Source organism: Mus musculus, chromosome 17 (genome assembly GCF_000001635.26).
Source record: "Mus musculus strain C57BL/6J chromosome 17, GRCm38.p6 C57BL/6J".
Lineage (NCBI taxonomy): Eukaryota > Metazoa > Chordata > Mammalia > Rodentia > Muridae > Mus > Mus musculus.
Window position 1 is genome coordinate 22,497,446 of NC_000083.6, and position 25,795 is coordinate 22,523,240.

The window sequence follows — 25,795 nt, forward strand, 5'->3', positions numbered from 1 at the left end:
ACTCCGGGGCTACATTGGCAGAGACAGTGTGCTCAGGCTAGATTTCAGGAGAGCTGCTCCTGTGTACTCCCCCAGCACCCAGGTACAGCCTAGTTTTTCTAGTCTTGCTGATGATGTGACTCCCTAACCTGCCTTCTCAGCTTGTCAGAACCACTTTGGTTGTGTTGTAGGCACTGACCCTTTCTTCACACTGCCTGGCTAATGGAGGCCTTAGGGCTGCAGAATATAGATTCTGAACCTCCCAGGACTCTGTGCAGCACTCCCTGGCCAGTTCGTGGTGGCTGAGACAAGCAGGCTCCTGCCCAGCACAAGCCCTGTGGACCATCACAGGGAAGCAGAGCTTTGCCCTCTTTCATGTCCCCCTTTTATGTCCAGGATCCTCCAAAACGGGCACATTATGCATAGAAATGAGAACATACCACAGTTGTCTTTAGAGACTTGGCTTGTCACATGAAGCATTATCCTTAGTTCTAACTATTTTCTGGAAAATGGCACTTTTCATTCTTTGTGTTTGTTTGTTTGTTTGTTTTTCGAGACAGGGTTTACTCTGTGTAGCCCTGGCTGTCCTAGAACTCACTCTGTAGACCAGGCTGGCCTCAAACTCAGAAATACGCCTGTCTCTGCCTCCCAGGTGCTGCGATTAAAGACATGCACCACCACGCCCAGCTGTCACTTTTCATTCTTAAGGCTAGGTCCTTTTTCATCTCGTATACTCTTCACGTGATTTTATTTATGGATTTCTGTATTTCAGACTCACCTTATATTCGTGAGTGAACTGATGTTCATGAACATGAGCTTATAAATGTGTTGTTTATCATGAAGTATCACGGACTATCGTTAAGGTTTGTCACATCTTTTACATGAAATTATTGGTAATAGTATTTGGTTTACTGTAGTTTTAATTGTTTGTGTATGTCTGCACACATGGGAAGGACAAATTGTGAGGCCAGTTCTCTCATTCCACCATGTGGGCTCCAGGAAAAAAAAAACTTGGGTCATCTGGTCTGATCGTAAGCAGCTTTATCCAGGGAAGCAGCCAGCTCTCTGTTGGTCTGGTTTTGGTTACAGGGTAATGTTAGCTTTCTGGAACACAGTGGAAAGTGTCCCTTCCCTTTTTATGGAATTATCTTAGGAACAGTGGTGTTCTTTAAATGTCTGGTAGAATTCATTTATGAATATGTCAAGCCTTGGACCTTTGTTTTTTTCCTGTTAATATTTTAACTTCATTGCTTGTTATTGATCTATTCAAGCATTTTATATGTATTTTGAAATTTGCCCATTTCTCCCTGTTTCACAATTGGTTGCAGTATAGGGTTCCTATATCTGTTTCAAAGATTCTTAGATATGTTCTAATGATTCTTTTTTTTTCTTTTTAAGATCTATATATTTATTTGTTGTGAGTTAGTACACTGTTGCTGTCTTCAGACACACCAGAAGAGGGCATCAGATCCCATTACAGGTGGTTATGAGCCACCCTGTGGTTGCTGGGAATTAAACTCTGGACCTCTGAAAGATCAGTCAGTGCTCTTAAAGCCCAAGCCATCTCTCCAGGCCTGTTCTAAAGGTTGCTAGAGCCTTGCTGTATCTGCTACTGTATCCCATTCATTTGTCTCTAGTTTTACTCTGTATCTTCTCATATCCTTAAATTTGGGAATGCTTCCTCAGTTTTGTCTCTCCTTTCCAAGGACCAGGATTTTTTTTTCATTGTTCATTATTTTCTGTTTGGTTAGTCTCAGCTCTCACTTTCAGCCTGTTTTATCAGCTACTGGTTTGGGGTTGTATTTGTTGTTCTTTTCCTTTTTTTTTTCTTAAAATTTTTTATTATTTAAATGCATTTTATACATCAAACATATTAATAATATTGAGTATTTTGAGAATCAAATACAAAAATTTTGTTCAACTTTTATATTCATAGCCTTCCATACCCTAAAAATATCATCAATGAACATTTAATACTGCCCATATCTGAGGATTCTATATCTAATGTTGAATACTAAATTGTTTCAAAACATACAAAATATTCTTTAGGAATTAAGCATAGTATAAGAGCATAAAATATTAAAAATGAACCATTAAGAAATATATTCAAAAGCCTTTATATGATACTACTTAACAGTTATTGAAAACACACTATATGTCTGTGTATAGGGTCTAATTATAAGTTTGCTCAAAAAAGATTATCAGTGTTTCTAGGAGAGAAATTATTTTATCAGTAAATATAGTTTAAAATTTTTTAAATGGAAAAAACTCTTTGAAGTTAAACATTAAGAAAATGTTAATTTCAAGCACAGTGATCAAAACTTATCAATAATAATTCCATGATGTTTGTAAACATGATTTTAATATTTTCAACTGTTAATATTCAACAAATAGAATAATTATCTTAAGATATATTTTCATTATGTCTCCCTTTTCATTTATAATTTTATTAATTTGGATTCTGTCTCTGTGCCCTCTGGTTAGTCTGGCTAAGAGTTTATCTATCTTGTTGATTTTTTCAAAGAAAAACCAGCTCCTGGTTTTGTTGATTCTTGTACAGTTCTTTTTGTTTCTTTTTGGTTGATTTCAGCCCTGAGTTTGACTATTTCCTGCCATCTACTCCTCTTGGGTGTATTTGCTTCTGTTTGTTCTAGAGTTTTCTGGTGTGCTGTCAAGCTGCTAGTGTAAGCTCTCTCCAGTTTCTTTTGGGAGGCACTCAGAGCTATGAGTTTTCCTCTTAGCACTGCTTTCATTGTGTCCCATAAGTTTGTGTATGATGTGTCTTCATTTTCATTAAATTCTAAAAAGCCTTTATTTTTTTCTTTATTCCTTCCTTGACCAAGTTATCATTGAGTTGGGTGTTGTTCAGTTTCCATGTGTATGTGTGTTTCCCACTGTTTTTGTTGGTATTTAAGACCAGCCTTAGTCTGTGGTAATCTGATAGGGTGCATGGAATTGTTTCAATCTTCTTGTATATATTGAGGTCTGTTTTGTGACTGATTATATGGTCAATTTAGGCGAAGGTACCATGAGGGCTGAGAAGAAAGTATATTCTTTTGCTTTAGGATGAAATGTTCTATAAATATCTGTTAGATCCATTTGGTTCATAACTTGTTAGTTTCACTGTGTCTCTGTTTAGTTTGTTTCCATGATGTGTCCATTGCTGAGAGTTGGGTATTAAAGTCTCCCACTATTATTGTATGGGGTACAATGTGTGCTTTAAGCTTTAGTAAACTTTCTTTTATGAATGTGAGTGGCCTTGGATTTGGAGCGTAGATGTTCAGAATTGAGAGTTCATCTTGGTAGATTTTCTCTTTGACCAGTATGAAGTGTTCTTCCTTATCTTTTTTGATAACTTTGATAACTTGAAAGTTGATTTTATTCGATATTAGAATGGCTACTCCAGCTTGTTTCCTGGAACCATTTGCTTGGAAAATTGTTTTCCAACGTTTTACTCTGAGGTATTGTCTGTCTTTGCCACTGAGATGGATTTCCTGTATACAACAAAATGCTGGGCTCTGTTTACATAGCCAGTCTGTTATCCTATGTCTTTTTATTGGGGAATTGATTCCATTGATGTTATGAGATAGTAAGGAAACGTGATTGTTACTTCTTGTTATTTTTGTATTTAGAAGTAGAATTATGCTTCTGTGGCTATCTTTTTTTAAGTTTGCTGAAAGATTGCTTCCTTGCTTTTTTCTAGGGTGTAGTTTCCCTCCTTGTGTTGGTGTTTTCCATCTGTTATCCTTTGTAGGGCCGTATTTATGGAATGATATTGTGTAAAATTTGGTTTTGTCATGGAACATCTTGTTTTCTCCAGCTATGATAATTGACAGTTTTGCTGGATATAGTAGCCTGGGATGGAATGTGTGGTTTCTTAGGGTCTGTATGACATCTGCCCAGGATCTTCTAGCTTTCATAGTCTCTGGTGAGAAGTCTGGTGTAATTCTGATAGGTCTTCCTATGTTACTTGACCTTTTTCCCTTACTGCTTTTAACATTATTTCTTTGTTTAGTGCATTTGGTGTTTTGATTATTATGCGACAGGTGGGATTTCTTTTATGGTTCAGTTTTTTTTTTTTTTTTTTTTTTTTTTTTTTTGGAGTTCTCTGTAGGCTTCTTGTATGTCCATGGACATCTTTTTCTTTAGGGTAAGGGAAGTTTTCTTTTATAATTTTGTTGAAGATATTTACTGGCCCTTTAAGTTGGGAAATCTTCTCTCTGTTCTATACCTTTTATCCTTAGGTTTGGTCTTCTCATTGTGTCCTGGATTTCCTGGATGCTTTGGGTTAGGATCTTTTTGGATTTTGCATTTTCTTTGACTGTTGTGTCAATGTTTCCTATGGTATTGTCTGCACCTGAGATTCTTTCTTCTTGTATTCTGTTGGTGACGCTTGCATCTGTGACTCCTGATCTCTTCCCTAGGTTTCCTAATTCCAGAGTTGTCTCCCTTTGTGATTTCTTTATTGTTTTTACTTCCATTTTTAGATCCTGGATGGTTTTGTTTCTTCCCTTTGCCTGTTTGATTGTGTTTGCCTCTAACTCTTTAAGGGATTTTTGTGTTTCCTCTTTAAGGGCTTCTAGCTGTTTAACCGTGTTCTCCTGTATTTATTTAAGGGAGTTGTTTATGTCCTTCTCAATGTCCTCTATCATCATCATGAGAAGTGATTTTATACCTGAGTCTTGCCTTTCCAGTGTATTGGGGTGTCTTAGTCGGGGTTTCTATTCCTGCACAAACATCATGACCAAGAAACAAGTTGGGGAGGAAAGGGTTTATTCGGCTTACACTTCCATACTGCTGTTCATCACCAAGGAAGCCAGGACTGGAACTCAAGCAGGTCAGGAAGCAGGAGCTGATGCAGAGGCCATGGAGGGATGTTCTTTACTGGCTTGCCTCACCTGGCTTGCTCAGCCTGCTTTCTTATAGAACCAAGACTACCAGCCCTGAGATGGTCCCACCCACAAGGGGCCTTTCCCCCTTGATCACTAATTGAGAAAATGCCTTACAGTTGGATCTCATGGAGGCATTTCCTCAACTGAAGCTCCTTTCTCTGTGATAACGCCAGCTGTGTCAAGTTGACACAAAACTAGCCAGTACAATTGACCCCTTGTCAACTTGACACACAAAAACATCACTAGTAAGCCTCAACCCTTACAATCTTATTCATCCCCATTCTAAATAACTTTAAAAGTCCCACAGTCTTTACATATGCTTAAAATTTCAATCTCTTTAAAATATCCATCTCTTTTAAAATCCAAAGTCTTTTTACAATTAAAAGTCTCTTAACTGTGGGCTCCACTAAAACAGTTTCTTCCTTCAAGAGGGAAAATATCAGGGCACAGTCACAATCAAAAGCAAAAGTCAATCTCCAACTGTCCAATGTCTGGGATCCAACTCACGATCTTCTGGGCTCCTCCAAGGGCTTGGGTCACTTCTCCAGCCAGGCCCTTTGTAGCACACGAGTCATCCTCTAGGCTCCAGATGCCTGTACTCCACTGCTGCTGCTGCTCTTGGTGGTCATCTCATGGTACTGGCATCTCCAAAACACTGCATGACCCCTTCAGTCCTGGGCCATCAATTGCAACTGAGGCTGCACTTTCACCAATGGCCTTCCATGGCCTCTCACAGTGCCAAGCCTCAGCTGCTCTGCTCAACTCCTTCATGCCTTCAAAACCAGTACCACCTGGGTGACCCTTACACATTACCAAGTCCAGCCACAGCACAAGGTACAACTTTGGCTATATCTGGAACACAGCCACTGTGCTTTCAGAAAATACTTCCCAGAAGATGTCACCTCAATGATGCTGGTCTCTTCTTAATCACCGCTAATTTCTTAGCTCCAGCTAACCAGCATCAATAGTCCCAGTAATGCAAAGTTTTTGCTTTAGTAGTTCTGGTATCTTGTTAATCACAGCTGATTCTTCAGCCCCAGCTAACCAGAACTACAGAATCTTCACAATCAAAACAGAAATGGCCCTGAAAAGAGTCTTTAATTTTCCCTCTGAAATTTCACACACCAGAGCTCCAACTTCTGCAGTGTTCTCAACATTATCTTCCAAGCTCCTACACAACATCCGACAGAGGTCTTAACAATGGATGGATCTTCAAGCCCAAAGTTCCAAAGTCCTTCCACAGTCCTCCCCAAAACATGGTCAGGTTGTCACAGGAATACCCCACTCCACTGGTACCAATTTGTCTTAGTCGGGGTTTCTATTCCTGCACAAACATCATGACCAAGAAACAAGTTGGGGAGGAAAGGGTTTATTCGGCTTACACTTCCATACTGCTGTTCATCACCAAGGAAGCCAGGACTGGAACTCAAGCAGGTCAGGAAGCAGGAGCTGATGCAGAGGCCATGGAGGGATGTTCTTTACTGGCTTGCCTCACCTGGCTTGCTCAGCCTGCTTTCTTATAGAACCAAGACTACCAGCCCTGAGATGGTCCCACCCACAAGGGGCCTTTCCCCCTTGATCACTAATTGAGAAAATGCCTTACAGTTGGATCTCATGGAGGCATTTCCTCAACTGAAGCTCCTTTCTCTGTGATAACGCCAGCTGTGTCAAGTTGACACAAAACTAGCCAGTACATGGGGTATCCAGGACTTGTTATGGTGGGAGAATTGGGTTCTAATGATGCCAGGTAACCTTGGTTTCTGTTTCTTATGTTCTTATGCTTGCCTCCCACCATCTGATTATCTCTAGTGCTACCTGTCCTAGCAATGTCTGACTGGAGCCTGTCCTTCCTGTGATCCTGGTTGTGTCAGAACTCCTCAGAATCAAGCTGTCTCTGTGATCCTGTGATTGTTAGATCCTGTGATTCTGGGATCCTGTGATTGTGAGATCCTGGATGTGTCAGAGCTTCTGGGAGTCAAGCTGCCTATGGGATCCTGTGATCCTGTGAAACTGTGAACCTGGGATTCTGGGATTGCTAGAGAGCCTGGGAGTGGAACTTCCTCTGGGTGTTGTGGGACTGGCTGTGGAGTTTATGCTCAAGGTTTGCTCAGGGCACGGGCCCAAACTGGAAGAAACCTGTGCCACTGGTCAGGTGGAGTTCCTGGATGCCTGGATCCAGCTGGTCCCAGTAAATTCCAATGTTATGTTGTTAATTTTCTATGACCCAGAAGTGCACTATGGGACCATCTTACCTCTCTCTTACTTTTCTATGTGGGAATTGGGAACAGTAAGGCTTCTTCCAAACCTGCTTCTCTTGTTTGTAATACCATGGTTTTCATCTCATTGTTTGTCAGCTTATATTAGGGTGGAAATTGTCAAGCGGCTTGCAGGGAAGTGAAGAGAGCAGGCAGTGATGCAGCTGGACCTGGAAGTCAGGCCCTCTGAAAATGTGACACCTCAGGAGCCTCAGTAAAGGCAGCTTTAGATGGCTCTGCCACCTCCACAAAGAAGTGTGGTCTGCTGTCAGGATCTTTTGAAAGGGGTGAGAAAAATGACACAGACAACAGGACTGAAATTGACAAGTTAAGTTCTGGACCATCCAAACATCATGAAGCTGCTCCACATCAGAAAACGCATCTTTATGGTGATAGAATGTACAGCAGAGGGAGATGTTTTAAGCCACAGAAGGTTGACAGTTTTCAGGAGGAACAGGCTCAGCACATCCACACACAGATAATTTGTTCAGTTCACTATGCCATGAGAACACCATTGCACACAGGGACATGAAATTGTATGTATTTGGCCTGGCCATCAAAGGTCCCTCTAGGCAATAGTTCAAGGGCGGTAGTGGTATAGTGTGTGGTGTGGTGACACCAGATTCCCAACATATTATGTGTGGCAGAGAGGGACTCTCTACTGGATCTGATCATAGCACTGTTTTGTCAGGTAGTATGGGATGGGGTGAGCCTCAGGACTTGATCTCCTACAGTCTTACATTAACACCCTATATACATTGTTACTTCAAGTACCTGAAGGACAATCACCATATAGATTTCTAGACATCAGTCCTGGCTAGACAGCAGCTGTTTTGCTGTCTCATATACAATGCCAGGTACCAGAACCTGTTAGACATTCCCCTAACCACATTGCCACCAGAGATACAGGGATAGGTATCAGGGCTTGCTTGTCATTCCACCCCCTGCCATTAACCAACATAGCCTGCTAGATTCACATCTTGCAGAACACCTCCTGTCCTGGCATATACCCCAGGTGTAATGCACTGTTAAATAGCACTTGTACTTTTAGGCACCAGGAATTACTGTACAACATCCCCAGTGCCTTGAATACATTCCTAAGTATTGGGCCATGCATGACTTTCCACCAAACACCACACTGACTGCTGGGTATTGAACCATGCTGAACGGGTCACAAACATATGCATCACATTAGTTCTGTGTATCCGGTCCTGATCTCTGACAAAACCTCATATTGACTCATAATCATCAGTCCATGATGGATACTCCCTGCGACTGTACCATCAACTCACTGCTATGTGCTGGGCCCTGCTTGACAGCCTCACATTAATGAAGCTCACATGTCCTTCTCGGTGTCAGGACCCTCTTAGACATCAGCTCTAATCAGCACCTACTACAACATTAGTTATCAGGCCTTGATGGAGACTCCTGTACCCCTGTCACAGACTATAATCTACTATGTCATAGGCCCTGCTGGATAAACTTAGAACATCAGTCTTGATGGACATCCCCTCATGAGTCTGTGTGTGTACAATGCCAGCATGCTGTCCCCTAGACCAAACTGTGTGGCAGTGTCAATGGGATTTCTAGAAATGTCAGATAGCTACTAGCACTGTGTGCAGAGTGGTATCCTCAGGGAAGGGGTATTTAGGAAGGCCTAGACACCTGAATGTTATGTGGGAAGGTGGCTTTAGGTGTCCATCCATGCCTGAATGCACATCCTTGCCTAAAAATAGCACTGTGTGTGTGGGCACCCAGCATGGAGTGATAAAATCAGTGTATTTAGGGCTGTGGGAAAGGGGAAAGGCGATTGCAGCAGGACCTAGGGCCTAGCAGTTGTTTGTGATAGTGGAGGGGATGTCCTAGAGGGCTTCAAACCTCAGTGTGTGTCATGTGGATGGTGGAGAGTGTCCAGAAGGATCTCAATATGGCACTATATGTGGGGCTTCATCAGGGGACAAGCTGTAGGGCCTGATAGCTTGCTTGTGTTTTTCAGATAGCAGGGAGTTGGTATGGTCCAGTAGCATCTGTCATCTGGTATAGTAAATGGTGTAGCCACTCTGGTGTGTTGTCCTTTGAGTCCTGACACCTTAAACATTACATGGGTTCTAGATGAGTGTATCCAACCCTGCCTGAAAATTATCATTGTATTTGGGGCAGCAGCATGAGAGAGTGGATATTATAAACTTCTAGGTATCAGGCCTTGCTGACACCTCCCTCACAGATACACCATATCCACTGGAAGCTATCAACGCCGGCTGCATATACCTGGTGGGTGCATTCAACCTTCCATAACTCAGGACCTACTGGGCCCTACACCACATAAACTGGTAATTGCAGGAGCTGCTGGCCTTCACTTAGAGCCCTATATATACTGCCATAAAACAGATGCTGCTGGAACCCTAGCCTCACTATTGGGTAACGGGTTGTTTATCCGACCTTGCTGGACACATTCCCTCACTGTCCCCATCACTCATAAAGATGCTGCTATGTTTCACTCTATGCTGGTAAATCTACTGTGCCTCACCCCACATACAATACTAAGTCTTATACCTTGTGAGACCCTCCTACCTCACATACATTGCTAGGAATCAGACCCTGCTGTTCCTAACCTCCTGTGTTCACTGCTAAGATTTAGTCTTGTTAGGAATTCAACTACCAAACTCAAGGCACTCTGAAGAATCAGGACCCCCTCCTCCTGCCACCACTGTGCTGTGTATAGTGTCAGGTCCTACTGGACCTACCCAATAAACAAAGTGTGGAGGGACAGGACCTAGGGAGGCATGCTCCCCCTTTCCCAGTCATTTCCATCTGCTTACATTGCACACTGTCAAGCCATGTTGGACACTGCCCTGCTGTTTTCCCATAGAAAATCCTAGGTATCCAGCCTTTCCCCAGCTGCCCAGCTTGTCCCATGTACACTAGTATATCAGAGCCTATTGGTTCTCTTGATCCCTGTCGCTAACTCACATCCTCTGCCAGCTCTCAGAGCATACTGGGCATCCCGATGCACACTTTCACCCTCTGCTACATTACTGTTGTGTTTCAGGAGTTTTTATGCATCTTCTGACAAGCCTTCCCTCCTTCTTTCATAGTTCCATTCCTAGCAGTGTAGGGGTCAACAGCAGCATGGTATCATAGCTAGCAGCTTGTGTGTGTGTGTGTGTGTGTGTGTGTTGGCAGGTTTGCCCTGCTGGTCCTCATATCTACTGGACCATGTTGGAAGAGGGTGTATTTCAGACATGACTTTTGGGCAGTGGCAAGGTGCATCATGTTCACATACATGCTTGTGCCTTCAATACTGATGCTGGGATTTCTGTTCAGTAAGGAGAAGCAAACTTGCTGTCAGACACATTGAACACATGGAAGATGGTAGAGCCTGCTGACATGTTTTAGACAATCTCCTAGAGATTGAAGGTTGCAAGGAATGAATGCAGAGTTGGGTGTACTCCTGACCTTCCTGTAAAGGTGAACAGTTCTGTGACCAGGGGGAGGGACCCACAGTTGCTGGACTTGTCAGAAACTGATCTGTCCTTCATAATTACTCATGCATGCTCAGATTCTAAAAGAGACCTTTGTCACCTCTCTTTGTCCTGGTCCATATGGGTAATGGCTTTTCCTGGCCCAGAATGCATTTACAAGAGGGTGAGAGGATGCTGTTGATACTGCTGAAGACTATTCAGTACTGCATCAGTGAGGTATTTTAATCTTTCCAACAGTCTGTTTCCTGTGTCTCTCAAGAGATGAAGGAGAAAAGGCCTATCTCTGTCGATGTTGAATCATGGGAGCAGGGAGTATCCTGAGTAGGACTGAGAGGTTCAGAAAGGAGTCAGGCTCAAGCTTCAAGGGGATGTGTGCCTGACCACCCACCAGCCAACAGTGCAACTCTGGATACTCCAGCCATGATGTCCTGGTCATGCTAGTCAAGAATGGTTCCCTCATCCCAGCCCCTGACTTGGGTTTGCAACATGTCCTGGAACCTGGACCACCAGCACCAGGTGAGCCACCCACGGGAAATAGGTCCCTTTGGCTCCATTTGCACATTTATTAGGCTGAACAGTCATGTCTTCTCTTTTCCAGATGCTGCTGCTACAAAATTCCTGAACAAGATGCGAAAGTGTTTCAGCTGAGCCTTGAGAGGTGAAAGTACCTGTGCACCTGTCCCCTGGATGGGACAACTTGAGGAAGGGCCATCCATATTCCCATTCCCTACCCAGGACACTGCTAATGTGCATATGAGGAGTAAGTCCACCACTAACTCTCTATCCCTGAAGGGCTTTCACTGTCCTGAAGTAGGCACAACTGTGTAGGCCCAGCAGGTCATGTCACTGATCCAGAAGAAATATAGAGAACAGCATGGCAGATGCCTGCTGTATGGGCTACACTGATTGTCTAAATGCAAGACAAACACCAAGGGTCCTCCTGGCAGTGAGTGAAAGAGAAACTAAGCAGAGATGAGACAAAAGAGAGGAGGAAGTTTTATTACCTGAAGGGGATGAGGAGAACAATTGGCATCCTATTTGGGAAGCCACATCCTGCTCCAGCAAGTAAAGCATGGGCACTTCACCCCATGAGCCTGTGCATATGGGTAGAAGTGTGGGTCTCTCCCTGCACATGCTCCATGCAGGAAGACACTAGTGCCCTGAGCATGCTCAGTATAGGAGTTCACTAAACTCTTAAGCTTGTACCACACTCCTGGGCATATTCAATTTATGTTCATGGAGCACATACCCTAAAAACGTATATGACATACAAAAGAGAAGACATTACCTTTTAGCAGATTCCACAAGGTGCCTTTCTTGCAGGGTGGCTAAGAATACCTCAGACCATGACTAAGAACACCACAATGGACACTGAGACTTGTTGCCAGTCCTTGGGCACAGGCCACACATGGCCCTGTTTGAAGTTTGAAGATGTTTCTTATAGACTTCATGTTCAAGTAATGTTAGGAATCTATGTAAAATTCACTCAGTGTAAGCAGGAGTCACTGATTAAAACACTATAGCATTACATAGTTGCTTGTCCTTTTGGCCCTTCCTGCCTCATCTCCTTCCTATATATAAGCCAGTGGTTTTCAACCTTCCTGACTCTGCAACATTTTAATACAGTTACTCATGATGTGGTGCCATTCAACCATAAAATTACTTCATTGCTACTTCCAACCTGTAAATATTTTACTGTTATGAGTCATAATATAAATATCTGATATGCAGGATATCTGATATACAACCTCCAAAGTGGTTATGACCCTCAATTACCACTATAAGCATCTCTGGCAGGGATATCAGCTTGGCCCTGAAACCTGAGAGGGCCTGATGTCCAATGATTGAGCATATCTTCCTGCCACAAGGCTCCGTTCTCTGTGATGAGCCATCTACACTGCTGAAGTGTGATGGTGCAGGGATAATTCCAGGTCTTGCTGAAGTGTGATGGTGCAGGGATAATCCCAGGTCTACCTCCTCCTTTTCCCTGGGTGGATCCTCCGTTCTTGTGGTGGACAGATTGTGTTTAGAGGACATTAACCAGCCTGTGTACTCAGGCTTTCCTTAGCTAAGACACTGTTCTTGTGTTAGATAGGAGGCTAGTTCCAGGAAGGCGCTACAAACAAGGCCCCTGAATAGAACCTAAACAGAAATAGTTGGGCCTGCTCAGGGCCCTCAGAACAGGACATAAATTAGGGGTTTCAGTCCACTGATGGCCAAGATTGAATGGCAGTGCAGTGTTAGACCCCAGGTTCATCAGCTCTTGTCCAAACAGGATGCAAAAAATGGTGATGAACAGCCTCAGTACCCCTCAGGTGCTTTCTGGTTCCCCTTTTCTCAAATTAACTTTTCACCTATAGGTATATTTAGACCCTTGTGCATAGTTTTGTTATATATCTATATTTATCTCTGTCTCTATATCTATCTATATCTATATCTACATCTACATCATCTACATCTACATCTCTATCTATCTATCTATCTATCTATCTATCTATCTATCTATCTGGCTCCTTTCTGGCTGGCCCAGGAGAGAGGTCCTGCTGGGTCTCTACGGGGCCAAGGAGGATGGTGAGTGTTGATGACCCAAAAGAAACACACACAACCTGGAATCTTGTTGAAGTATGAACTCAATTTTATGACATCAGCCTCTCACTTATATAAGTTCAGAACATAGGGGGATTTTTGGTGGGGTAAGATGATGTAGGAGGCGGGGGAAGGGTGATGGAGAGTATGGAGTGACTGACAGGGCCAATGGCATAGCTCTACATCAGCAATGGTAGGGCAGAAGCAACACCAAAGAGGTCTTGTTGAGTCATCCCTATACGGAAGTGACTGAACCAGGCTCGGGGTTGGTCCCAAACCAGGGCCAAAATGGGGCCCACCAATATATATGACATTATATAACAGACTTAATTCATGGTAAAATGTGCTTTCAAGAGAAGGACACCTCTGTCCTTCATGTGCCCACTCTGAGGGAGGCACAGAAATAGGGTACAGTGCCAGGAGAGGTGTGAGTTCATTCTGCTAGGTCCACTTGTTTTGTTGTTTTTTAAATTTTTTATTAGATATTTTCTTTATTTACATTTCAAAATTTATCCCCTTTCCCCATTTCCCCTCTGAAAACCCCTCTATCCTACCCCTCCCCTGCACACCCCCCCTTACTAACTCACCCACTCCAGCTTCTCTGTCCTGGCATTCCTGTACAAAGGGGCATCAAGCTGTCACAGGATCAAGGGCTTCTCCTCTCATTGATGTCCCACAAGGCCATCCTCTACTACATATGTAGTTGGAGCCATGGGTACCCTTTGGTTGATGGTTTAGTCCCTGGGAGTTCTGGGGATACTGGTTGGTTCATATTGTTGTTTCTCCTATGGGGATGCATACCCCTTCAGCTCTTTTGGTCCTTTCTCTAGCTCCTCCACTAGGGACCCTGTGCTCAGTCCAATGGATGGCTGTGAGCATTCACTTCTTTGTCAGGTACTGGCAGAGCCTCTCAGGAGACAGCTATATCAGGCTTCTGTCAGCAAGCACTCATTGGAATCAACAATAGTGTCTGGGTTTGGTGACTGTATATGGTATGGATCCCCAGGTGGGACAGTCTCTGGATGGCTTTCCTTCAGGTTCTGTTCTATGTTTTGTCTGTATTTTGATCGCTTTCTAAGAAGGATTGAAGTATCCACACTTTGCTCTTCCTTGTTCTTGAGCTTCATGTGATCTGTGGATTGTATCTTGGGTATTCTGAATTCTGGGCTAATATCCACTTAACAGTGAGTGCATACTGCCATAGACCACCCCAGCTGTGTATGGGGGTCCCTGGGATGTGGGTTCTCAAGGCCACCATGGGTAAGGATTAGGTGGTGACAAACAGAAACAAACACAGAGGCAGTTTGAATCTGAGCATATTTTGCAGCTCTTTAGCAGGGGATATACATTAAAAACCAAACATTACATCTCTTAGAAACTGTATCCAGTGAAACAATCACAAATACCAACAAAAATCATTTGGTATAGTATAGCACAAAAATATCTCTTAGAAACTGTATCTGAAACAATCACAAACAGAACAGGTAACATCATTATTTATATTAATAATCAAACTATAACAATTCTAAAAGGATGTATTCAATGGGGGCAGTCGTCCAAGGCTAGTGGCATATTTCCAAGAGCAGGTTAAGAAATCTTTAAAGGTCAGTGCTCTTAACTGCTGAGCTAACCCTCCAGCCCTATATGGTCAATTATTATTTAACATCTAACCCCTGATTTTTTATAAATCTTCAACACATAAATTTGAAATATTTTAATTCTTTCTAATTAAGGCTTTCTTTACCATATACCAAAATCCACCTCTGATGACACACGAGTAGCCATATGAAATTCTATTGTTGGGAAAGTTTTTATTTCTCATAATAGTTTTGTAAATGACTTAAAAAGTAAAGGATTGGTTTTCCCGGGGATAAGGTCATGTTAGTGACCCCATCTCAAGGGATGGTTTCTTACCCATTACTCTTGCTTAAGATATTGGCCTAGGCTACCAGAAACATGTAAATAAGAAAAGGAATTAGAGAAAACAACACAGATGCCATGAGAACTAGGGCTCAATATTTTTTTTCTCCCGCAAAGAGTTCCACAACTGTTTCCAGGAGGCTTCCTCCTTTTGAGGTCAACCACCTCAGTCTGTGGAACTTGTCATATAGATCCTATTGGAGGTGTGTGGCAGCATACCATGGGTGTTCTTTTGCGATTGAGTTACCTCACCCAGGATGATATTTTCCATCCATTTGCCTTGTTTTAAAAGTGTGTATCAGTTTTCTTTGCTCACTCACTGAATTCTGGGTGTTTGATCTTACAGTGCATGTCATCTGTGTTCCTCTTTTTCAGGAACACAAGACCCCAACCTGCTGCAGGGTGGAGAGTAGAGACAACTGGAGCTTTCCGCATAACACTTGTGCATTCCTTCTGCAGGCTTCAAAAGCCTAATCTGTGATTTTAGACACAAGACAGGAGGAGACTGAGAGGTGAATGCTGGCCAGTCCTGTGTGTTCTGCCAGGGTAGTGACTGGCAAATGATGTTCCACTGACTAGATTGTTGGATAGTAATTGTTGTAGTCCAAGAGACTCTTTGACAAGTCAAGAGTGTGTACATCTGGAGCATTCTGGGAACATAATTTTAATAGTAATATATTTTATGTAACCTGAAAGAGTTTAATAGTTCTAGTTATTTTATTTATGTATGATTTATTTAGTTTTGTTTTATGAGCTTGTTGGGATTTTCAACATATAGATTCACTTCGTTTATGAATGAATCTTCTACTGGCAGTTCCAGTGGGATGAACAATTAATCCTCCTTTCCTCCCTCCCTCCCTCCTTCCCTTCCTCCCTCCCTCTCTCCCTCTCTCCTGTCCTCCCAACTTCCCTCCCTCCCTCCCTCCCTCCCTCCCTCCCTCCCTTCCTCCTTCTTTGCTCTCCTCTCACACAACCTCCTCCTTTTTCCAGTCCACTGTGTTTCTAACCTCAGACTCCTGCAGTAGAGATTACCTTTATTACCATTTTTATCTTGGCATGGTAGCAATGCCAACATTCCCAAAACTAAGGAAGCTAAGCTGGAGAATTGTGGCATTATTAGCCAACATGTGCTGCATTAAAAACAAAAGAAAATGAAAGAACAAACAAACTTCTTTCCAAAACCATGTTGTTTTTAAAGTTTACCAGCCTTGTCCTCTAATGCACATGATTATGGCTGTTCACTGAAGGGGTTAGGATTACATTTTTCTTTTTGTCATCCTCCAGCTCATTTTTATTACTCACTTCTTTCCTTTTTCTCTATAGATACTTTATTGTATCATGTTAATTATTTTGCTGTTTTTGTGACCACAGTTGCTAGATGCTCTAATGATGTGCCCAAACCTATTTCAGATTAGTTGTAATCTAGCTTTGATAACATAGAAAAACTGCTTCAGAACAGCTGTTTTCTTTCTTTCTTCTGGGCCCCAATGGCTATTTGTATTTCATCTCTGTGATGGAAAGCCATCAACACATTGTTTCATTTTTTTATAGGACAACAAGCCCTCTTGAGTCTTTTCATTTCTACACAGACACTATCACTCCTGTCCTTGACATTTATCTGTTTGAATTTGATTCACCATCTGGTAAAATTTCCTTACTCACTGGGAATTTCCTTTCCCATTGTGACTTGTAAGGCAGTTACAGCCCATTCCTTTCTTTATCCTTTGGTGTGGGTCAATCTGCCTGGAGCCTGCACAGCTGGACAAAGAATCTGATGCAAGCATATCTTTAAAGACTGAGAGTCTCCAGATGTTCTTGTTCCCTGACTATACTTCTTATAATTCTTATAATTCTTATACTTCTTATAATTCTTGCTCATTTTGAGGGTTAAAATACCACTGGCTTAGGCAATTCACACCTGTAGCATAAAGGCAGGGCATTAAGTAAAGTAGCCTTTGTGCCTTCTCTGCAGGAACCTCTCAGATCTAACTCTCAGCCTGCTTCTGGAGTCCCAGGGGGAAAAATGTGATTTTAGTCTTTATTTGCAAGTTCTATGTCTACAAAGAACTCTGAGAAACCATACCATTTCAAAAATGAATTCTCTGTACTGTCTTTGTCCTTACTACTTATGTATCTTTCAGAATATATGATCACATGGTAAAAAGATCACCACAAGTTTACACATAAATTCAAATCATAAATTAAGAAGTTTACAACAGAGAATGTTTACATGCATATCAACTAGGAGTAATTATCTGGCTAAAAGTTCATTATCTGTCACTAGCTCAACAGGCTCATTGAAAGTAAAAAAAAAAACATATTTTTTGTGACTAAGTTATTATGGAAGTTTTCTACTTATAAACCCAGTCAATTTTTTTATCTTCTCTCCTTGCACCTATAGTAAATTCTTAGTTCTATTTTTATGACCTTTGGTTAATTGTTTTATAACCCTTTGGAATATGCTCTCAGTTGTAAAAGCCTGTTTTCTCTCTCAGAAACAATGAACTCTTCTGAAATTTTGAAGACTTGCAGAGTTCTAATTGCAGTTTTCACATAGGAAAGGTCTTAATAGCAGTCTATTCTTAAAGATCTTAATAATTCCTAATATAATCTTAGGAATTCTTTTATCATCATCATTAAGAATTAAGAAATATGGTATCCCTACAAGGGCAGTATATTTTCATTACCCTGCAGAAATGTGTACAAAGGGTGGACTAATACCCAGTGTTTCTTATATAAATTTAATAATAACCAAAATAAATTAATAACAGGAATCTTTCCTCCAACTTAATCTTCTCGGCCTTGCCTAAAGAAGCAAATCCGACATCCTTTACAGTTCATGAGGGAACCATCTCAGCAAGATCACCTGCTAGGTTTGAGTTTCTCCTAGATGTCTCCTGGCATCAGTGGCTTCATGCACAATGCCTGGCTGCTGTTGACTCCAATTTCTCTATATCTGAATGCATGGGTGTGCCCCTCTGGACTCTATGTGGACATCCACCCATTCCAATCTTTGTTTTAATTTGACCTAGGTCACAGAATCTCTGGTCAGCAAGACCTGGCTCCTGCACATCTCCAATTCCCCTCTAACAACATGGATGGTCATTCCTCTCTTCACTTGGTTAGATGATGGTCACAGGTCCTCTGGCATCAATGTCTGACTGCAGTTTGTCTCCAATTCTCCTGTATGTGAATGAATGGTTGTGCTCCTCTCTGTTCTGGCTTGGCCACCGCTCATCCTGCTTGCTGCTCTGCTATGGTATAGGTCATAGAGAACCTCAGAAGTGTGGGATGAGCCACCCAGCTGAGACGTCACTGATTCTACTTTTCATTTTTGTACCTTTGATGGGTCATGTATATTACTTGCCAGGATAAGAACCAGATCATTCATGAGGGATTGCAGTTCAGCTGCCATAGAGTAGATTGTCTTTTGTTAGTAAGTTCTGTGCTTAGTAGCTGGTGTTGGGCTTTTGTTCTTCAAAGAATGTCCCTTCCCCTTGATTTTGTGCTGAGATTTCCATAATGTTCCATATCATTACTTGTGATGTTTTTCCAAAAGGTATTAGGAGGATCCTCTCCTTTTCCTGGTATATATGGGGAAGTGTTGGCTGTATCCTTGAGCTTAGTGGAACTTGGAAACGAAGGCCTTAGTTTCGAAATCCTTTCTCCCTGACTTATTCCTCTAGATATTATATTACTCTGCCTCTCTTCATGGGAATGAATGTGATCCTTCACTTTGATCTTATCCTTGGGAATTCTGAACTCCTGAGTCTCCAACCTCAGATGTCTTCTCATGAAGACATCAACTAAGCCCTGGAAGTTTTGGGGTTTTGGCAATTATTCTGGAATCTTGGGTGCGAGTGCTGTGAAGACAAGCTGACTGTGGCACAGTGTACTATTCTGGGGCCATCAGGGTGAGGTCTCACAGGCCAAGACTTTGGCTGCATGCTTGATCTCAAGTCCATCTTACTATAATCTTGTGTTTTTAGAGCTGAATATACTGAGTGCTTTAAGGTAGGTGTTTGGAGATGTCCTGTGTTTTGTTGGCCCCTACAGACTTGAATTCTTGGGACTGATATTGATGGCTTGGCCACTGGGAATTTTACTGGATTCCAGACTCACTCTCAAGGCAGGAGGTGGCTCTTATTTCACCTCCCATGTATTGGTTTGTTTGGCCATTGAAGGTGGGACATTTTGTTCAGAGCCAACCACTATCACATGTCAGCAGGGATGTCCTAAGACCACATCTTCAAACCTCTTTTATGGTTCACTTGTCCTTTTTTGAGGCGGTATATTGTTCCAGGCTCCTTTTCCAGTTCCTTAGATAGTCTTGCTCTCATCAATTTTGTCTGGAAGCAGGAAGCAAAGGGCACATCACTCAGGTAATTCTACCATGGATCTGGTTGTACCTTTGAGGTCCCATGACTGGCAGCAGGTAGAAGGGGTTTTGGGTCTACAGGTGATTGTTTAAATACAGATCTTTCTAGCCTGGCAGTTGATATGCTTTCTACCCTTGTCCTTCCTGGATCTTGGTGATGCACATTTTCCAGGATCATGGCAGCCTTGGAATAGTATTCAGCCTTGGAATCACAGATGTGTGAGGAGGGATACACAACCTGGGAAAGTTTTCAGCTGGAGTGAGACTCAGGGTGGAGTGAGATCCCTGGCCTCAGGAATCTGCAGATAAAGTCTCTTTCTGTGTTTTACAGGAAGCTCTGGGATGTTTGATTTTAGCTTCCTCTCAGTATTTGGTGTCAAGCAAGAAATGGTGCTCCTCAGTGTCCACATAGAACAGCTTGTCTGTCCTCAGTGCAGGATTCCTGGGTGTCAGCTTCCTCCCAGCATGGGCTTGAAGTGCAAGGCACGTCTTTACCCCTAACACCTAGCCTCTTATTTTAGGCATGGTGTATGTTACACTTAGCTATTGCCTTTGTGAGGGCATCTCCCTGGACACAGACCATATCATCTGGCTCAACTTGTAGATTTTAGAGTTGAAGATGGAGGGCTAGACAGGCTTGGAGAGTTGAGGCCTGTTATTTCAATTATGATTACTGCTGGAAATGTCCCTGAAGCTGATTCAGTTCCCTGGATGGGAGTAATTTGACAGCTGTTCCTTGTTGTTCCCCTCATTAGTTGCCTTGTCTTCATTCTGTGGCTCCTCATGAGTCTGGAGTATCTGAAAATGCTCAGGAAGGATGGAGACTGACCTGATAGCTTTATTGTGTGGGGCACCCCTGAACAAGTTGCCAGTGGGCTGGCTAATGGCTGCTTAATGTTTTTGTTCATTAGAATCTGTAGTGCCTTTCCAATTCACTGCATTTTGCTAGGGCTGTTTTCAGTTGGAAGGTATGCCTGTATCTCTCTCAGTACTAGAAACAGCTCTTCCACAGGCCCTACTCTGGAAACAAAAGGTGTTAGTTTGCTGTAGAACTTGTTAATTCTTGCATTTTCTGAACCTGTTACAAATACAAAGCTTGGTGTTACAAATTGTTGAGGCAATGGCTTGTCCTGAGAAAGCTATGGAGGTCCTAGAGCCTGTGATAGTCCTTTGACAGACCCACATGCAGCAGTAAATCTCGCAGTTTTATGTCCTGGTAAAGAAGGGCTTCTGATGTCTTGGGCAGTAGCCACAACTGTCTCCAAGAATACAGAGGATATGCCCCAGACAATTCCGCTAAATTTCTGCTGTATAAGATCCTCCGAGACCTCCGAGAAAGGAAGGTGATCCATTTTCTTATTATGGTTTGAAAACGGTTGTGGTGTGGAGTTCAGGAAAAGTTGCTTGATAAGACTGTAAAAGACAGGAGTCGAAAACATCAGCCCAAAGCAGAGGATCAAGAGGCCCATCAGTCTCTGTAAATATGGCACCTGTAGCCATATAGTCCCTCCATTGCCTCCATATCCTATATCCCTTAGTGTCACATTCAACCGGGATGTGTTCCAATCTCACCCTGCATAGCATCTTCAGTATGAAGATCCCCATGCCCTGAGCTCACATCCTTGTATGAAAAATTTCACAAGTCAGATTTCTTACATTTACATAAATTGTGCTGGAATCTGAGTCTCTTTCACATTTTTTTCTGTCTTTTGTACATCCTGGAGATAGTTATGTAGGATAAGGACAAGGAATGAGAATACCCAGGAGTGAGGCATCTCTCTTATGACTGCCCACTCACAATAGGACTCTAATGCTCAAGAACCATAGCGCAAGGACAGAGCACTGAATATGAGCAAGGGGAATGGAGGGGCCTCATCTCTCCATTTACACTTTCATTGCTCTTTCCTCCACTCCTGTCATTCTCCCTTACAATACTCGCTGAACTCAATACAATAGTATAAGGGCCCCTGGAGCTGTTATCTGAGAGAGATTTGTATCTGGGAGAATTGAAGCTACCTGTTGTTACGTGAATCTGGGAGTCCTCCGTACAGGTGCACAGCATCAGTTTAATGTATTGAACAACACTCCCATGTATAGCACCCATTACAGGACAAACAGAACAAAATGCTATAATTTGTCAGTACACCTGTCTTTCTATGGAATGTGGAGTAAAGTTTGTGAACAACAGTGTGCTGCTCCATGTGTGTGAACCACATCTTTGCTCACCTTTGGGATGTCCCCTTTGGTCTCAGCTGATGGTGATAGTGGATACTCTGTGAATAATGGGAATAGTAGGAAAAGCAGCCGCTCCTTAGCATACATCCCAATGCTCATGTCCATTGCTGTGTCCATGGAGCTGGTGCTCATCCACGAGTCCCTAAAGCTATTCTTCAGAAGGAGAGAATTCCCCTTCATCTGAAACCCAGTGCATCTCTCAGGACACTGAGTCCTAAAGCTCAGTTTGAGATGTGTCAGGAGGGCTCTGGGGACATCACACTGCTGTGGCCTCCTCATCACAAAGGGATCCTGGCAGTAGAGAGACTGCCACAGCCACTTTTCCAGCCTCCAACCAAGCAGCACTTCCTGTGTCCTTTCCCTAATCCCTCCTTCCAAATACTGATTGTGAATCAGTCAGAAATAGACCCTGTCCATATTTTGTTCCTTCTTTCTGAGCCCCAGTATTTCTCTTTGTAGTCATATATTTTTTACAACCTACTTTAATATGGTTCAACCTCCTCTCTGGCCTACCACCCACAACAGGTAGTGGAAAAGGAAGGGCATTGGAATATGGGGAAGTGGAACTGTTCATAAATAGTTCTTTAGGGAAATTCCTGTCCTAGTGCCTTTTCGAGCACCAACTGATGCACACTAACCCCCCTTTTTTTGGTCTCCTATCTGGGCGGAATGGATCTCTGGTTGCAGGTGGGAGGAGTTGGTGAATGACCAACAGACACAACACGAGAGAGTGTGTTGAATCTGAGTGTATCATCCAAATGAACACCAGACTTTTTATACAGAAGAAAAACAAGAAAAGCCAGGCAGGACACATCCACAGAGTTACAGTGACACAAAACAGAAGGAATGTATACAACAAAAGATGGCGGGGATCAGGCCACTGTTTACCACTAAGAAGGGAACCAGGTGTAATGCTAGTCTATTGTTAAGCCCACCATCAGGGATTCTTAGTAAATGCCTGATTATGCTGTTCCTTTGGGCCTAGTGAAGAACCCTGTCTCAGGAGGATTCCCTAACTCTTTCATGGTTAATCTACCTATTCAGTAGGCCATTGTGTATTCCCTTGTTTGGGTGAGACTTGGCTACTGTCCTAAGTAATCACTCTGCAGACTAGCCCTTAGCTATTCTAGCTCCGATCTTTGTAATGCCTAATTAGTTTCACCAACTCTACTAGAAGTAAATTTGAATGTTACTGAATAGGAAAACTTCTCCCTGAATTCCTACTGAATTCCAAGCTCATCGACTTCAAGGATTTTTTAGGACATTGGAACACTGGTGGAGGCTCACCTATGTTAAAATTCAATCTTTAAAGGCACTTATAATAAAACAATATTGAAAGAGAGCATACACAATACTAATGCGGGGATAGGGTTTGAGTATACAGGCTATGAGAATGCCAAAATTTCAGGAGGTTGAGTTTACTTGAGACTCTACTTGAGACAGCCTCCAGGCTTTCGACCTCGACAGGCAGACTTCACTGGAGTAGCCATAGCAGTCGTTGTTCTCAGTCTAGTTCGCTAACAAACACCAAACATGAGTCAGCAGCTGCAGTCTAGTCTATTGAGCAGATACCACACATGAATCAGGAAGGGCAGTTCAATCCAAAACAAACCAGGTCAACAAATACACCTTAACGATGTGTTGACATTAGAATGGAACATCTAAAAGTTTCACGGTGGGGGTGTGGTTTCAGTTATGTATGTACATGGAATGAAAAAATATGCTTACCAACAAAACTTTTAAGGATTAGATAAACAAGGGAAGTCCTCTTATCACCAGAGACATGGAGATCTTCACAAAGCAAATTGCCCAAGTGATTCACAGACTGTCTCAGTATCTGGTTTTTAAAAAACAATTCATGGAAATGAATTTCAAAAGGGCTAGCCCAAGCTCTTGATTACACACACATACTGGATAAACACAGAGATTGGACAATATATAGACTGGAAGGACAATACAGAAACTGGATAAACACAGATACTGGGAAATTAATGTTACATGCAGTCTTTTTTAGACTAATCTTTTTTTTTTGGGACAAACAACAGACAATACAGATACTGGATAAACCCAGAGATTGGGCAATAAATGCTACAGCTAGCTTTATTCAGACTAACCATATTTTCCTCTTGGGGCCCAAAACAGGAATCCTTTGATCCAATACAGCAGGAGAAGACTATCATCCCAATCGCTTAAGTGGAGGTGGGTAATTTTAGTCGCTGGATGTGTTATAGTTATTATTATCTAGGGTTTTAGAGGGTTTGTTTGAATTATTGTATATTAATAGAAATTTAAGGTTTTTAATTATTGTTTTCTCTATTGAAAGAAATGTAAGGTTTTTATTTAGTCATTTTACATTCATAGAGATTTAAGCTTGTTTTGTTATCTTATTTTGTGACTGTATTGTATATAAAAAGTCCTTTAATAAAAACGTGATGGTTCTTATATCTATTATGAATAAATTGTTAATGTTGGTGTAAAAGAAAATTCTTTTTATTTAAGTTTTATTGCACTATGATGATAAAAGATACATAATTTCAATTTATCCAAATTTGTTAACATTTAAAAGCATATTGTGAGTAAATAGACTTATATCTATTCTTTCCCTTTTGTATCCCAGCTCCTCCTGGAGAGTTCCCCTTTCAAAACCTGCAAAACCTTTCATTTTTTTTTTAGTCATATTCTTTAAAATTCATAAAATGTTGCAACAATAAAAATGAGTATTATAAAAGTTGTTTGATAGAAAACAACTATCAATTGAACAATCTTATGTAGCTGTTTGTGTACTGCAATACTGAAAATACATACATTTTTCTCAATATAAATTTTAAATAACTCCAAATATATTAACTGTATGTTATTTTAAAATAATATGTCACTATTAGTTTTTGTAATGAACATAAATAAAGTCTTTTTGTTTGCTTTGTTTTTAGTAGAGTTTAAAATCTTGGCTCTTACTGTGGTACAAACACAAAATAAGAACAGTTTTTGGAGATTGGAGTTCATTGTAATAAGAGTTGACAGTTCTGCTGCACCAAGGAATTGTAGGCACAACTTTTGCATACAGATTTCCTGTTACAGTCAAAGCTATTTGACTTGAGTGATTGTTGTCCTTCTCAGCCTACAGGGAACAGGTTACATTCATTTAAGAAATGATGTATGGGCCAGGCGGTGGTGGTGCACACCTTTAATCCCAGCACTTGGGAGGCAGAGGCTGGCAGATTTATGAGTTCAAGGCTGGCTTGGTCTATAGAGTGAGTTCCAGGACAGCCAGGGATATATAGAGAGACCCTGTCTCAAAAAACAAAACAAAAAGAGAGAGAGAGAGAGAGAGAGAGAGAGAGAGAGAGAGAGAGAGAGAGAGAGAGAAAAGAAAGAAAGAAAGAAATGGTGTGTGTATTAAGATGGTCTAGCTATCAAGTCATTCATCAACTGTTTCAGTGAACAATAGTTCTGTTTGGAAGGTGGCACAGATGTTAGGTGAGGGTAAGATTCTGGTTCATTGGCTGTGATGATGTTGAAAAGCATACATCTCAGGAAAAGAGTACCTTATAAAGTCCTCTTCTGGGGTTGGGGATTTAGCTCAGTGGTAGAGCATTTGCCTAGCAAGTGCAAGGCCCTGGGTTCGGTCCTCAGCTCTGGAAAAAAAAGAAGACAAAATAAAGTCCTCTTCTTCAAAACTGATAATTATAAATATCAAGCAAAGCCTTCAGTCTCACTCTTTGCTGCTCTCTTACAAGCCACCTCCCAAATTAATTGTCTATGTACCTGTTGGCTGTATAAACAATTTTGAAATATGTAAGCTGTTCTGGAAATCATAGTATAGTGTAAAAACATCAAATAAACAATCCTAATAGGGAGGCTGAGATAGGAGAAGCATGATTTCAAGATCATTATGTGGCACACAGCAAGACCCTGTAATGTACAAAGAAGCAGAAAGTGTATATGGATTTATGATATTGGACCTATTCCTCACCATTACCAAATTAGAGAGACCATGAAATGACAGCCAACAAATTTCTAATTCCTCATATTTTTGGAGTTCAATCAAATAGGATATGTTGGTAATAT

General features: G+C 41.8%; 1 long non-coding RNA gene across 2 annotated transcripts; it reads left to right on the plus strand.

Annotated features, from left to right (window-relative positions):
* On the plus strand, nt 1–24,669 carry Gm30818 (predicted gene, 30818). Of its 2 annotated transcripts, NR_168627.1 has the most exons (7): nt 1–82; nt 752–842; nt 10,846–11,124; nt 11,207–11,368; nt 15,490–15,626; nt 23,870–23,926; nt 24,345–24,669. It is a non-coding gene; the product is annotated as a predicted gene, 30818 (long non-coding RNA). The 2 variants fall into 2 exon arrangements; NR_168628.1 differs by lacking the exons at nt 23,870–23,926; nt 24,345–24,669 and having other exon boundaries at nt 15,490–15,809.
* The last annotated feature ends 1,126 nt before the right edge of the window (nt 24,670–25,795 follow it).